Consider the following 15147-nt stretch of genomic DNA (forward strand, 5'->3'; position numbering starts at 1 on the left):
GGTCTCCACACACTCACCTGAAGCTACAAGGGTCACTGGGGCAGGGGGATCCAGAGGGATTTCTGGTACGTGTAACCAAGGCAGAGAGAGGAGACAGCCAAACATTTTCAGAGACACAAATGGAAGTCAGGTGCCTAACTCTCATTGACTTTCAGTGGGAGTTATGTGCCTTTGAAAATCCCCCCCCCCCCCACAGTCCTGAAAAGCACAGGGGCAAGCACCTCCCCTTGTAACAGAAACGTGTCTTACACTGCACGCACAGCTCTTATGTCTGCTTCAGGGCAACCTAGAAACAGAACTCACCCCTAGAAGACCGGGTGGTCCCCTGCACACCAGCAGGTGCTCTGGACTGAAAGAGAATTGAGTTTGATGGCCTGACCTCAAGAAAGAGAGAGCAGAGACTGAAGAGCTGCAGCAAAAGAAATTGAAGGTGACTGGGGTCACGGGGGGATTTAAATTTGAGAGAATGCAAAAAGGAGTGTTACTTGGGTTAGAAAGAAGAAGAGAAAGAGGTGGGTGGCTTGATTGAGGTATTCAGCTTTTGCAAAGACATCAAATTGGCCAGTCCCTCTTCCTTCTCACCGCCGTCTACTAGCAAGAGAACACAGAGACACCTTAATCTTAAAGGACAGGACACTGAAAGAGAAAGGAAAGGAATGAAAGGAAATGGGAGGCTTGGATTTTTATCAGTAAATGCAGATTTCACTGAAAACACACAAGCCCTCAATAAATATTTCCAAGGATAATAACTGAAATGTACAGAGAGGCAAAGTAAGAAAGATGCTGCTCGAGAACCTGCTGGGGTTTGGTGTAAGGCTATTTAATTTGTCTATTTTGACATATGAAGTTGGACAATTTGAGTTTTAAGTTACAAAGCTTTAACTTTTTGAATCTCAATCTCTGCTGTCATGTAATAATTGTCTGAGCTCTCCATAAACTTCCTACAAATTTAAATCAATACAAATAAAAAATGCTTAAAATCCATCATTTTGTGCAACAGTGAAAATTTAAATGGATAAAAATAGAAAAATGCTTAAAAGTAAATATCAATATGATCTGTCAAAATTATCAACATTAAGACTGGAACTCTGCCCTATGCAGAGTGATGTTAACCTGTGGAATTCACTGCCACAGGCACTTTGATCCAGACACTGTGGCTGGATTTTAAAATGGGCTGTAGATTGTATCTGATCCTTCTCGATGAAGGGTGATTTAAGGTGAGGCTCTGTATGCTGGGACCCCCAGGATCACAAGCCACATCACCAGGGCAGCCAGATATGGAAGTATTTCCATAAGGCTTGTTTGACAGCCTTTTATAGGACCAGTAGCTGGAGATCTAAAATAGAGTACTACAGGGGTGTTGTAGCTGTCCTGGTCCCAGGATATTAGAGGAGCAATGGGTGAGGTTGTCTCTGTCACCAAGCGAAGTTGGTTGGTTGGGCCAATACAACATATCACCCGTCCTCTCCCTTGTCTCTCTCATCACTGGGGTGTTAGGAACATGGGAGGTTTTCTTTGCACAAGACTATAGTGCTAGACCTTCTACGGCTCCCTCCCGGGCTGCTCCCTCTTTTGTCTAGCCAGGAACGCTGGAGCTCTGAGAGATACAATCTGTGCTTCAACCAGTAACTGAGACCAGGAGCTGATAGTAAATGGTAAAGCTACAGGACGGGCAGGATCTTGGTTGTGTGCCTGTAACTGAGTTAAGATGCTGGATTAAGCTCCAATCTACAGTACGGTTTTTGACCATTTTTAGCTGAGTCAGGGGACAGCCATGTTGTAAGTAGACCCCCGCCCTGGTTATGGGTTTAAGACAGACTATGCCTTAGTCACCGAACTGAGTGGGGTGGAGACAGGGTGAGGTCAGGTATTAACAGTAAAGTTCTGTGATAGGCAGAGGAAAGTAAAACCAACAGTTAAAGACAATTTCCCAAGGAGACTGAATTACCACCAATCTCAGACCCAGAGTGGGCAAAAAAGGAAAACACACAGTGTCATCAAAGAGCCCAGGCTAGATTTACTTAACTAACTGATTAGGCTCCAGCCCCCGCAGCAGAGAGAAGGAAATCGGCATGTCTGTCGCTCTGCAGTTCATCTTTGGAAGCATTTAACACTACCCTCCACAAAACACTAGATGTCATCAGAGTAAGGAAGAGTCCTGCACTGGTCCCTGCAGGAAGGACCAGATGATCCAAAAATCTTTTCCCGTCTCTTAACCTCTATCGTTCTAAATCCTCAGGTAAAGTGTAAAACAAACCCAACGAGACTATAAGGCTGTGGTCACAGTTAAGCGAAAGCCAGATTAACTGATAGGGCTCTGAGATCTCTCACTGACTGCCCCCCCCCCGCATTATGAATACATCCGCTTTTGCTCATGTGACAGAATCCACCAGGGGTGGCATGGAGATGAGCCTTGGTCAAGGACTGTGAAGCAGGTAATCCTCTCACCTTATCAGAGCCCCTCCACTTTGAGAGCTGCCTCGGCCAACTAGAGAATGACGCACTCCAGATGGAATTTCCTTGCACTGCTTATTTTGGAAACACCTCTAGTTCCTGGAGAGTGTGAAAGAACTGGTTCAACTGGTCAGTGCCCAAGAGGACGTCTGCACCTGTGCAGGCTGCTTCTCCCCCCACAGTCAGCAGGAGATGCTCTCCTTGGACTAAGACCAAGATAAACCAATAACAACGTATCAAAGGGTTCAGACAAGGTTCTTCTTGGGTCTAGCTATCCTGCCCACAAGCAATCTGTTCCCCAGGAGTCCAAGGCTAGGTGTGCCCTCTGCTAGCAGTACCACTGCACAGGAGGTTTTCAGGGCCTTTGTTTTACATTCTTCTTCAAGAGTCACATGACTGATGATTTGGAAAGAAGTCTCCAGCCCTGCCTTCCTCCTCTCTGCCTTTGGCCTCCCCGAGCTCCAGCTCTTCATGTCTACCAGGATGCTGCTGCCCACCCTCCTGAGACACACAGAAATAGGATTCCCACTGCTCGGGCTCAAAGCAATGCCACTGGGCTTAGATCTCATTTAAAAAGCAAAGCAAAGAAGATCTAGGTCCAGGCGCTGGAAGACCTGGGTTCAATTCCCAGTTCAGCCATAGACTTCCTGGGTGACATTAAGCAAGTCCCTTATGCCACCCTGTGCCTCGGCTTCCTGCCCTGAAAACAGGGATAATAGTCCCTGGCCTCCCAGAGGGGCTGTGAGGATCAAATCCATTAGTGATCATGATGCACTCGGACATTAGGGTGTTGGGGGCTGGATAAAGCCCCTAAACAGAATAGAATTCTGCTTGTTTTCAAGCTCTTGGTGGCCTTCCCCCAGCTAATCCTGCATCTTACCTCATTCTTTTCTCTGCTCTCCCCATCTCTGCCCCGTCACATGCTACGCCTCTAATCGGACAAGAGCCTTTTCCCCTGCAGCTCCTAGTGCCTGGAACTCTCTGCCTCATCAATCATCCAATTCCTTAGAAGTTCAAACTATTTTTATACAAATATCTAGACATTTCCAGAGCTGCTTTAAACAAATTTAAGGAATACAATAAAAAACATCTCTTTTTCTCTCTTGCCCAGATCTCTTCATCTCTCTCTGCTCCTTAACGCTGCAGTTAAGTAGTAGTCCATTATGAAACTGAGAAGAACATTAGGCTGTGTATTAAGAAAATATGACTGTGCTCACCTGAAAAGTTCTTGTATTCAAGTAATGAAGTCTGCAGATCTGTTACAATAGGTACTTCAGCCTGCGTACAGCGTGAGCAGAACCAGATCTGTCAGTCACTGGCAAGCAGGGGAATGCCCTACCTTCTGACATTCCCTCCAGTTGAGAGAGCTTCCAAAGCCAGGAGAATTCAATTCTACTGTCCTGAACCACAGACTGTGTTAAACATGCCTTCAGGAAAAAGCACAACAATTTCTCTTATTGCAGAGCATGGAGAATTCCCCCTGAGACAATCCTGAATCTTTGTATGTCAGTTTCTTTCTCTACTTTGGTTGATCCATTTGTCCCAGGGGGGCCTGATCTCTGGACCTGATTACTCACAGAAAGGAAGTTTTCAGGTCAGGACAGATGAATTGTCCTGTTCTTACTTGTGCTAAGGTCCACAGATCCCTTACAGAGGGATCTTCACAGCAGTTTGCCTCCAGGGTTGAAAGCAGGATCATCCTTTAAATATGAACATCCCAAAGCAGGTACACTATATATCCTCCATATTCCCCTGGGCATTAAGGTGTGGAGAAGATTTCTGCTCCCTACCCCCAGCCCTCCAAAAAAGGCACCGGATAAAGACTGGATGACCCATATTTAGCGTTATGGTGAATGCATGTTTTGATGCCCACCTAAAGGATCTCAATACACTAGACAAGACTTCTCTACCCAAAGACTGTCAGTGCCCCTAAGGACTGTATTTTGATGCTTAACAGAAAGAAAAAAAATGTCTGAACTTACTCTGGGAATCAATGCCTTGAGAGTTCAGAACTATGTGTCTGAATTAGAAGCACAATACTGGGTCTCATCAAAGAAAGCTCCCAACTTCAAAAACTTCTCTGGTTGGAGACAGTAGCTGTCAGGAGGTCTACTCAAATAATAAACCAAGACAACTCCGGCAGGGGTTCAACCTGGGTAATGCCATAAGGAGCAGTGTGAGGTTCCACGGTTGTGCTTTATGGTCCTGTGGGTTGTTACCTTCATGAAATATTTAATGTCAGGATTCATACAAAACGTCCTTTTCTTGAACATTATACTCCTGAGAGGTGACTCTGGGGCTTGGCAGTCCTATACCCACACCAACGCCCTCCTGGCTAAGCTTCATTGGAGTTACGTGCTAGTTAAGCTATGCACTTTGCGCAGCAAGCAGAATACATTCTACTTTTCAACTTGTTTGACGGTCCATGAGCGTTTTAAATCACTTCATCCAAGTACCCACTTCGAATCTGTCTCCTCCTGGTTTTGGTAATAGCAAACAATGAGCCAGAAACAGCCGAAGGCCCACAGACCAGAGAGCCATAACCTCTTCAACAGCATCACTGCTGTTCTCTGCTTTTGATCATTTGTACAATCCTGGGGACCAGTGGAAAAGGCGCAGAGCAGATACTCTGCCCAACTTTGCAGGAGGTCATTCACCAGCTCCCAGGTCCTGACACACGGAAAGGCCACAGGGGGCACTTTGCTATTTCCATTTGCCAACAGGTCAATCACCAGCCCCTCAAGTTGACTTTGAATGACTGGATGCATCAGAGGGCAGGTTCCATTCTGCTTATTCTAATTTCTGCCATTTCAGTCTTGGTTTTCGCCTCCCTCTTGAGTGGCAATGCAGAGATAGGAAGCTTACGCCACCTAGATCAGGAATCGTTATTTCACTCTGGGATAGGGCGGATCACATTCTTCTCAGTTTATTCATGAAAACCCCATCAGATGTGTTGACTCTCACAATCAGAGCAAGAATGTAACCCTTCATATTCCAGAAATTGTATCGCTATGTTTCAGCTTTCTCTTTGTACAGTGCCATGATCAGAAAAAATTGTCTTGGAAAATAAAGTACATTTCTTTCTTCCTCAAAACTAGTATTAATATACCATGATTCTGAAAGAGACCCTGGGAGCACTTGTCAGATCAAATAGTGTTTAACCATGTTGGGGGAGGAGGGGAATTTGCTATCCTCTGGCAGAGTGGAACAATTATCTGAGAGATGGTAAGACGGGAATGCAAAGATAAACCTCCCACTGGAACTATGCTCTGTTTGTTCCAAACTCTCTGAGGCTAGAAACAGGAGGGGAAGTTAGTTTTATTGCCCCAATCTGAAGTAGATGGTGGATGGTTTTCAGTCACATTCTTGCATTTCCGTGGGTTGCTTGAGATTGGGAATGGAACAAAACTGTTCCTGGGATTCTTGCAATTTCACAGAGTACAGCCTCTGCAGTGTCCCATTTGTGCCCATAATCCGGGGACTGCTTCAACTTACCATGTGACCCAGGTTCCGTGCTATAGCATCTGTCAGGAGCCAGGATAGTCAATCAACATTTCCGATGACTCTGAACGGCCTCAGCTTTGCAAAAAGTTTCTCATTGTATGAGTAAGAGCTGGGAAGTGATTTGCCCAAAGCCCCATGTGTCCTTGTCATACTGATTTCTATCCTGCTATGCTGTGGGACTGGCAGGTCGAGAGGGACCGCCCTTCCAGTGCTGCTCACTCACGTTGGCATTGCTTGCCAGAGCAGGCAGAGGCACTTACGTTCTCAGATAACACTTCATACTTATTTTTTTGGTGGATTCTCCAGATCCGCTGGCCAGACACCATCAATAACATCCACCTCTTGGAGAGGACCTGTCAACTCCCAGCAGAGGAAGAAATCAGAAGGAGAAGGTGGGGTTGGATAGGACATACACTACGTAAGCAGCCAACTAACATCACCAGACAGGCACTGCGGTGGAACCCCCAAGGCAAGTGGAAAAGAGGCCGTCCAAGAAACACCTGGCGACGCGACCTGCAGGCTGATAGCAAAAAAATGAGCTATATCTGGAACCAGCTAGAGCGAAAGGCCCAGGACAGAGGACTCTGGAGATCTGTGGTTGGCGGCCCATATCCCGATTGGGGTGATGGGCATGAGTGAGTGAGTGGTTGGAGGGGGGTTTAGTCTGAGACCACCTGCAAGCTTCGAGGCCCCCAGAAACTAGGGCTGAGGTAATGCTTGCCTGCACCTGGGTGCCTGTGAAGGGCCTGCATGGTGAGGCAGTCACTTTTTCATGTAAAAATCTCCCCCAAGGAGAAATGCTGAGTGTCCTTGACCAGCAAGGACAAGAGCCATCGTTATCTTTGTTAGCGACACCAGGCTGAATTTGACTGGCTGCAAACTGAAGAACCTTCCAGCCTTATAACATGGAGGGCAGGGGGCTAGAAAGAAAAATGATGGGTGCCTGCTTGTTCTTCCGGCATGGGCTGTTGTCCCCCTTCTCACTCTATAGCCAGCTACAGAGAGGAGGAGCTGGAGGTAGCAGTATTGATGCATGTCAAGCCACGATGATCAACATGGCATAAGAACCCATATAAAACAGAACCTGCAACAGAAGCCAGGAACAGAGACCTGGACATTAGGATGTGGAGACCTGCAGCAGCAGCTGGAGATGACAGCCCAATACTGCCATTATTTAGATGTGGCAGGAACCCCCCAGCCCCTTCTTACGTCTTCTAAAGCAGGAGTTCTCAACCTTTTTCTTTCTGAGCACTCCCCCCCCGCCACTCACCCCGCACATGCTATAAAAACTACACAGCCCACCTATCTCACAGTAACTAGTTTTCTGTATACAAAAGCCAGGGCTGGCATTGGGGGGTAGCAAGCAGGGCAATTGCCTGGGGCCTCACGCCACAGGGGCCCCTCAAAGCTACACTGCTCAGGCGTTGGTTTCAGCCGCAGGTGGCAGGGTTCTGGGCTCTGGGCTTCAGCCCCTTGCGATGGGGCTTTGGCTTTCTGCCCTGAGCCCCAGCAAGTCTAACGCCGGCCCTGCTTGGCGGACCCCCTGAAACTTGCTCGCGGCCCCCCCAGGGCTCCCGACTCCTGGTTGAGAACCACTGTTCTAAAGGAGCATGAGGAGCGGGATATACAGCTACCCCTTGTCTACAGCAGCTGCAGACCTCCGTAGTTTCACAGTACTCTGCCTGTAAGAGTCGATCCTTACAAATTATCCAATATTATTGTTAGATCCCCTAATTCTGATCCAGACAGCCGGCCTCTCTCCCATAAAGAGGAAGAATTCCCTTTTGTGTGTACACATGCACATAACCAAAGAAACCAGCACATGCCTGTAGCCTGGTTTTCCCCGCATGGATCTGCCATGTAGCACTCTCTGTAGGTGAGCAGGGGAACCAGTGGTGATATATTTTCCCTTTGGGAATCTGCCCCTAGGATCCTGCTTCAGAGGTAGGGAGAAAGACTGGGCATAGATATTTCTCCAAACATTTTTCAAGTGATTAGTGGCCTCTTTGCCCTCAAAGAGGCAGGGCTTAGCGTCTCCCTTCCTGCATGGGGAACACTTCTGGCTTTCTCCAGGAAGGTTCTGGCCTGGGACTCAGGGATGGGCTCCCCAAAAGCTCTACCCCTCTCTACAGCATAGGATCCACATGGACCAGATAGGCCTGTGTTCCCCAGGAGATCTCAGCCAGGAATATGGGGGCGGTACTGTTACAGAAAGGGAGGGAGCTGAGCCTGAAGACCCCTTACCACACTCTCTGGCGTTGGCAGAATCCGTGCTGTGTTCAGTGCCCTCCATCCACGACTCATGGAGAAGCACAGAGGAAGGAGGCAGCTAAACACTGCAGTCAGATGCATGGCTGCTGGAGTGGGATGCAGTACCTCCAGCACACGTCTCCATCTGGTGCACTGCCCTTCTGGCTTCGCTCCCCGCACAAAGAAGAGGCGGCTCAGGTTATCCTGCCCAGACTGGGCTATGAGGGAAGCTGCACTCTGCCCAGGGAGTCGGCTGAGCTCCCCAGTAAAACATGGAATAAGTTGAGGGAAGCAGGAGACACAGACCCATCTTTTGGTCTCTGGCTTTTCTTGGTCTAGAGCTCCCTCCCAGAAATCTGCAAGGGCACCAGCTACTGCCAGTGCCTCAGGAGGGGAAACAGAGCTAAGGTGACAATCTCCCCAAAAGGCCAATGCAGCGGGGACATGGCAGGGAAGTAGACACACACAACGCCAGATCTTGGTCAAAATATGAAGTTTGGAGTTTCCTGCTGAAAAGCCTGGCAGCAGAGAAGGGTGCAGGAGCACTGGGGAGGCAGGGAACACTGTGGAAACTTGGGGGGACAGGGCGCTGCTAGTGACTGACAGGGCTGGTCCTGCCACCAAGCTGCAAGTATGAAGAAAGCAAATCTCTCATCCACTGGCAGGGTTTACCAAGTACACACAGAGCATTCAAGCTGGCTTCAAGGTGGGTTGGGTACTTCCCACTTGTCACAGTGGTCCCCAGATTCATTACCAAGACTGCAGAAACATAGATTGTGAATCTGCCACATCACCTGATTTCTGTTTAAGGTTCAACGGTGTTGCCTTCAGTGCTGATGGGCACAGGCAAAGCAGCTCAGTTAAATCCGTCCCTCTGGCCACGACGTAACTGGTTTGTAGTCACAAACTGGGCTGCGTGCTAATGTTTGTGCAGTTGTGTGTGGCGGAGCACAATCTGCTGAGGTTAATACATTCGAGGCACCAGCAGTCAGGCAGTCTCTGGCCTTTGCGTCATTTCCCCAAAATGCCCAAGGCTGACTCAATCTCTTTTGCTCTCTTCCGGTGACTGCCTGCCCTGGCCCCCGAGCGCATTCATGGCCATCAAAGGCAGGCCAGCATCGCGTCTCAACCTGAGCTAGAAATGACCGAGCTCTGTATTTGCCCCGATTTCTGGCACATCTGAATAAAGAAGAGTTCTTGATATAATTGTTTGCATTTGCACAGCTCCTTTCATTCAAAGATATTTCATTGTTTTACAAATACCCATTTCAGGCTCAAGGGCCCACGAGGCTCTGTAGGACAGGACATCTACTTTAAGGATGGATGAACTGAAGAACAGAGAGGTCAGTGACATGCCCAAGGTCAGAGAGAGAGAGAGAGAGAGAATGACCACTGGCAGATCCAATGATAGAAACGCCCCAAATTTCATGTTCTAGCCACTAAAAACTCCTTCCCTTGATCTTCCTCTTCTGTATAAGCTGGTCTGTTATACATCATCGGCTGTAAACAGGGACCCTGCAATAGACACAAGTGGACTGCCAATTGCACCGCCTGCCATCTTGTGCCCTGCAGCAGTCAGCAAGAGGTTTCTATACTGAAACAGAAACATAATCAGTCAGTCCTGTAAACCTGAAGTCTCAAGGACGCCTCACGGTGGCTGTTGCAGAATCTGCTAGCTCAACGATTCAGATATATGCTTTCATGCTCTTCTGTATAGGAACGCTTTTCCTTTTTTAAACTGTCCTTTCACCCCAGAGGTCAGAAGCAGGCACCTCTGGTGTTGCCTCCTACCATTACCTGACATGTTTCTGGTGCTGAAAGTCAACCAAGTGATTTGGAGCGTGGGCTATAATGGTAGAGAGAAAGAAGGGTCAGGGCAAAACTGAGAGGCAAGATCAAACCAGTATCTTAGATGCCTATATACAAATGCGAGAAGTATGGGTAATAAGCAGGAAGAACTGGAAGTGCTAATAAATAAATACAACTATGACATTGTTGGCATCACTGAAACTTGGTGGGATAATACACATGATTGGAATGTTGGTGTGGATGGGTATAGTTTGCTCAGGAAGGATAGACAGGGGAAAAAGGGAGGAGGTGTTGCCTTATATATTAAAAATGTACACACTTGGACTGAGGTGGAGATGGACATAGGAGATGGAAGTGTGGAGAGTCTCTGGGTTAGGATAAAAGGGGTAAAATACAAGGGTGATGTCGTGCTAGGAGTCTACTACAGGCCACCTAACCAGGTGGAAGAGGTGGATGAGGCTTTTTTTAAACAACTAACAAAATCATCCAAAGCCCAAGATTTGGTGGCGATGGGGGACTTCAACTGTCCAGATATATGTTGGGAAAATAACACCCCGGGGCACAGACTATCCAATAAGTTCCTAGACTGCATTGCAGACAACTTTTTATTTCAGAAGGTTGAAAAAGCTACTGGGGGGGAAGCTGTTCTAGACTTGATTTTAACAAATAGGGAGGAACTCATTGAGAATTTGAAAGTAGAAGGAAGCTTGGGTGACAGTGATCATGAAATCAGAGTTTGCGATTCTAAGGAAGGGTAGAAGGGAGTACAGCAAAATAGAGACAATGGATTTCAGGAAGGCGGATTTTGGTAAGCTCAGAGAGCTGATAGGTAAGGTCCCATGGGAATCAAGACTGAGGGGAAAAACAACTGAGGAGAGTTGGCAGTTTTTCAAAGGGACACTATTAAGGGCCAAAAAGCAAGCTATTCCGATGGGTAGGAAAGATAGAAAATGTGGCAAAAGACCACTTTGGTTTAACCACGAGATCTTGCGTGACCTACAAAATAAAAAGGAGTCATATAAAAATGGAAACTAGGTCAGATTACAAAGGATGAATATAGGCAAACAACACAGGAATGCAGGGGCAAGATTAGAAAGGCAAAGGCACAAAATGAGCTCAAACTAGCTATGGGAATAAAGGGAAAGAAGAAGACTTTTTATCAATACATTAGAAGCAAGAGGAAGACCAAGGACAGGGTAGGCCCACTGCTCAGTGAGGAGGGAGAAACAGTAACAGGAAACTTAGAAATGGCAGAGATGCTTAATGACTTCTTTGTTTCAGTCTTCACTGAGAAGTCTGAAGGAATGTCTAACATAATGAATGCTTATGGGAAGGGAGTAGGTTTAGAAGATAAAATAAAAAAAAGAGCAAGTTAAAAATCACTTAGAAAAGTTAGATGCCTGCAAGTCACCAGGGCCTGATGAAATGCATCCTAGAATACTCAAGGAGTTAATAGAGGAGGTGTCTGAGCCTCTAGCTATTATCTTTGGAAAGTCATGGGAGATGGGAGAGATTCCAGAAGACTGGAAAAGGGCAAATATAGTGCCCATCTATAAAAAGGGAAATAAAAACAACCCAGGAAACTACAGACCAGTCAGTTTAACTTCCGTGCCATGGAAGATAATGGAGCAAGTAATTAAAGAAATCATCTGCAAACACTTGGAAGGTGGTAAGGTGATAGGGAATAGCCAGCATGGATTTGTAAAGAACAAATTGTGTCAAACCAATCTGATAGCTTTCTTTGATAGGATAACGAGTCTTGTGGATAAGGGAGAAGCGATGGATGTGGTATACCTAGACTTTAGTAAGGCATTTGATACGGTCTCGCATGATATCCTTATCGATAAACTAGGCAAATACAATTTAGATGGGGCTACTATAAGGTGGGTGCATAACTGGCTGGATAACCATACTCAGAGAGTAGTTATTAATGGCTCCCAATCCTGCTGGAAAGGTATAACAAGTGGGGTTCCGCAGGAGTCTGTTTTGGGACCGGCTCTGTTCAATATCTTCATCAATGACTTAGATGTTGGCATAGAAAGTACGCTTATTAAGTTTGCAGACGATACCAAACTGGGAGGGATTGCAACTGCTTTGGAGGACAGGGTCAAAATTCAAAATGATCCGGACAAATTGGAGAAATGGTCTGAGGTAAACCGGCTGAAGTTCAATAAAGACAAATGCAAAGTGCTCCACTTAGGAAGGAACAATCAGTTTCACACATACAGAATGGGAAGAGACTCTCTAGGAAGGAGTACAGCAGAAAGGGATCTAGGGGTCATAGTGGACCACAAGCTAAATATGAGTCTACAGTGTGATACTGTTGCAAAAAAAGCAAAAGTGATTCTGGGATGCATTAACAGGTGTGCTGTAAACAAGACACGAGAAGTCATTCTTCCGCTTTACTCTGCGCTGATTAGGCCTCAACTGGAGTATTGTGTCCAGTTCTGGGCACCGCATTTCACGAAAGATGTGGAGAAATTGGAGAGGGTCCAGAGAACAGCAACAAGAATGATTAAAGGTCTTGAGAACATGACCTATGAAGGAAGGCTGAAAGAATTGGGTTTGTTTAGTTTGGGAAAGAGAAGACTGAGAGGGGACATGATAGCAGTTTTCAGGTATCTAAAAGGGTGTCATCAGGAGGAGGGAGAAAACTTGTTCACCTTAGCCTCTAATGATAGAACAAGAAGCAATGGGCTTAAACTGCAGCAAGGGAGATTTAGATTGGACATTAGGAAAAAGTTCTTAACTGTCAGGGGAGTTAAACACTGGAATAAATTGCCTAGGGAGGTTGTGGAATCTCCATCTCTGGAGATATTTAAGAGTAGGTTAGATAAATGTCTATCCGGGATGGTCTAGACAGTATTTGATCCTGCCATGAGGGCAGGGGACTGGACTCGATGACCTCTCGAGGTCCCTTCCAGTCCTGGAGTCTATGAGTCTATGAATACCAAAGAAATTCCAGAAGTCTTGAAGAACTCAGTGGTTTGAGCACTGACCTGCTAAATCCAGGGTTGTGAGTTCAATCCTTGAGGGGACCATTTAGGGAACTGGGGTAAAAATCTGTCTGGAGATTAGTCCTGCTTTGAGCAGGGGGTTGGACTAGATAACCTTCTGAGGTCCCTTCCAACCCTAATCTTCTATGATTCTAAGAATGTTGAACTTATGTCACTATTCACAAGGGCCACGGGGGTTGAGTCAGGTAACTATAGGCCAGCGAGCCAGACACTGATCTTTGGCAAAATAATGGTAAAGCTGACACGTGATTCAACTGATAAAGAATTAAAAGACTGGAATGTAATAAGTGCCAGACAACATGGTTTCATGGAAAATAGGTCTTGTCAAACCTGATTTCCTCCTTTGATGAGATTACAAGTTTGTTTGCCAAAGGTAACTGCACAGGTACAATACATAGTACTTAGACTTGTGTTAGTAAGTTGGCGCAGTACCACCCAACATTCAGATTAAAATTTAGCACTATACACTGCAAATGGAGTACACATCAAATGGATTAATAACTGGCTGACAGATCTCAAGAAGTAGTTGTCAATGGGGAATCAAACGGAAGTGTTTCTAGGGGGTTCCACAGGGTTCAGTACTAAGCACAACCTAGTCAACATTTTCACCAGCAAGAAGTCAGCGTAAGGTCACTGATAAAAATCCCCCAAATGTAGCTAAAGCTGTTTCATGGATTGTTGTTCTTAAATCTTCCCAAAATTCCTCTGTCCGCTCTGGCAATTACTTCCCGTCCATGCTAAGCTCAAAAGCCTTCACAAACTCCTGGCATTTTCTCTGGTTTTTGGTGTTAATAACATTGATTTGGGCTTGCTCCTAGGTTTTGCTCTATGTAGTTTCTTGGCTGCAATCTTCACTTTGCTAATAATCAAGGAGTGGTCATGTCACAGTCAGCACCATGGAAAGTCAGGCAAGTGTTCACACTAAGGGTAGGTCTTTCCTCCTGACGATAACAAGGTCTAACTGGTGCCAGTGCCTGATTGTGGATGTCGCCATCACACTGTGGTGCTCTTTTCCTGTAAATTGGTCATGCACATTTGGTTTTGGGCGCAGAATTCAATAAGTCGTTGGCTGTTCTCTTTCATCTTGCCAATGCCAAAATGGCCTAGGCAATCTGGCCAAGAGTTGTTGTCTGCACTGACTCTTGCATCAAAGTCACCAAGAAGGAAAAGTTGCTCAGTTGATGGGCATTCTTTTGACAATTTGATGCAAAAAACTGCAAAACGTATCCTCTTCCTCGGGGCTAGATTTGAGTGTCGGTGCATAGGCACTAATGATGTTCACAGAGCCGACGTTCGTCTGAAGTTTAAGTGAGATGACACACTCTGACTTCCCAATGGGTGTTTCTAGGAGCTTTACCCACTTGTTTCTCTCAGCGAAGCCGACACTGTGCAGACGATTTTCTTCGCCGCTTTTACCTTGCCAAACGAAGGTGTAATTGGGTCTCTTGGACAGAACCAGAATCTGCAAGTCTTGTTTCCTGAAGTGCTGCAATGTCAACACTGAATTTATACAGCTCACGGTCTATCAAAGCTGACTTCTGTATTCTGCTTGTCTACTGTAGGTCATCAATGTCTGTCAAGCCCAGACACATGGTCCTGACATTCCAGCAGCCAAGCCGGAACATTCTTGGTTTCTTATTTTTGCCAGGTGCAAGGTTTCCGTCTGCCATTCAACTTTTGGTCTAGTCCCACGCACCTGATGAGGCGGGCAGACTGTGGGGGGTCAGCAACTAACTGTCTGGGGGCTGCCCAGCTTTGTGGTGGGTGGTGGCTCACCAATGGAATGCAGTGATTCCTCCCACCATCGAAGTTGACCCATGGCCCCCTCCTCTATGCCAATCAAGTGAGAGCTTATAACCTGTAACTGCCACCTTCCGTATTGTGTCGTCTCCATGTGATGTGGCTGCAATAGCCTGGGCAGTTGATATGGAGGTGCTGCTTTACCCATGTGTCAGCGTCCCTCTCTTGACTTCAACGGTATGGACTAAAGGAAGGATGGGAGTCGATACATTTGGAACCAGCTACTCTGCAGGAGTTGCCAGAGCAGAGATCTTCCATCTGCCTGCCTTTCAGGGCTCCACTCCTAGATTGGTTATCAGTTATAGCTGCTGAA

At 46.5% G+C, this 15147-nt stretch overlaps 1 protein-coding gene across 5 annotated transcripts in view; it reads right to left on the minus strand.

Moving 5' to 3' along the window:
- Positions 1-15147, minus strand: part of PPP1R16A (protein phosphatase 1 regulatory subunit 16A) — an 82031-nt gene that overhangs the window by 18563 nt on the left and 48321 nt on the right. The gene's annotated exons all lie outside the window — the stretch shown is intronic.

This window comes from Gopherus flavomarginatus, chromosome 2 (assembly GCF_025201925.1).
Source record: "Gopherus flavomarginatus isolate rGopFla2 chromosome 2, rGopFla2.mat.asm, whole genome shotgun sequence".
In the NCBI taxonomy this organism is placed as follows: Eukaryota; Metazoa; Chordata; order Testudines; family Testudinidae; genus Gopherus; species Gopherus flavomarginatus.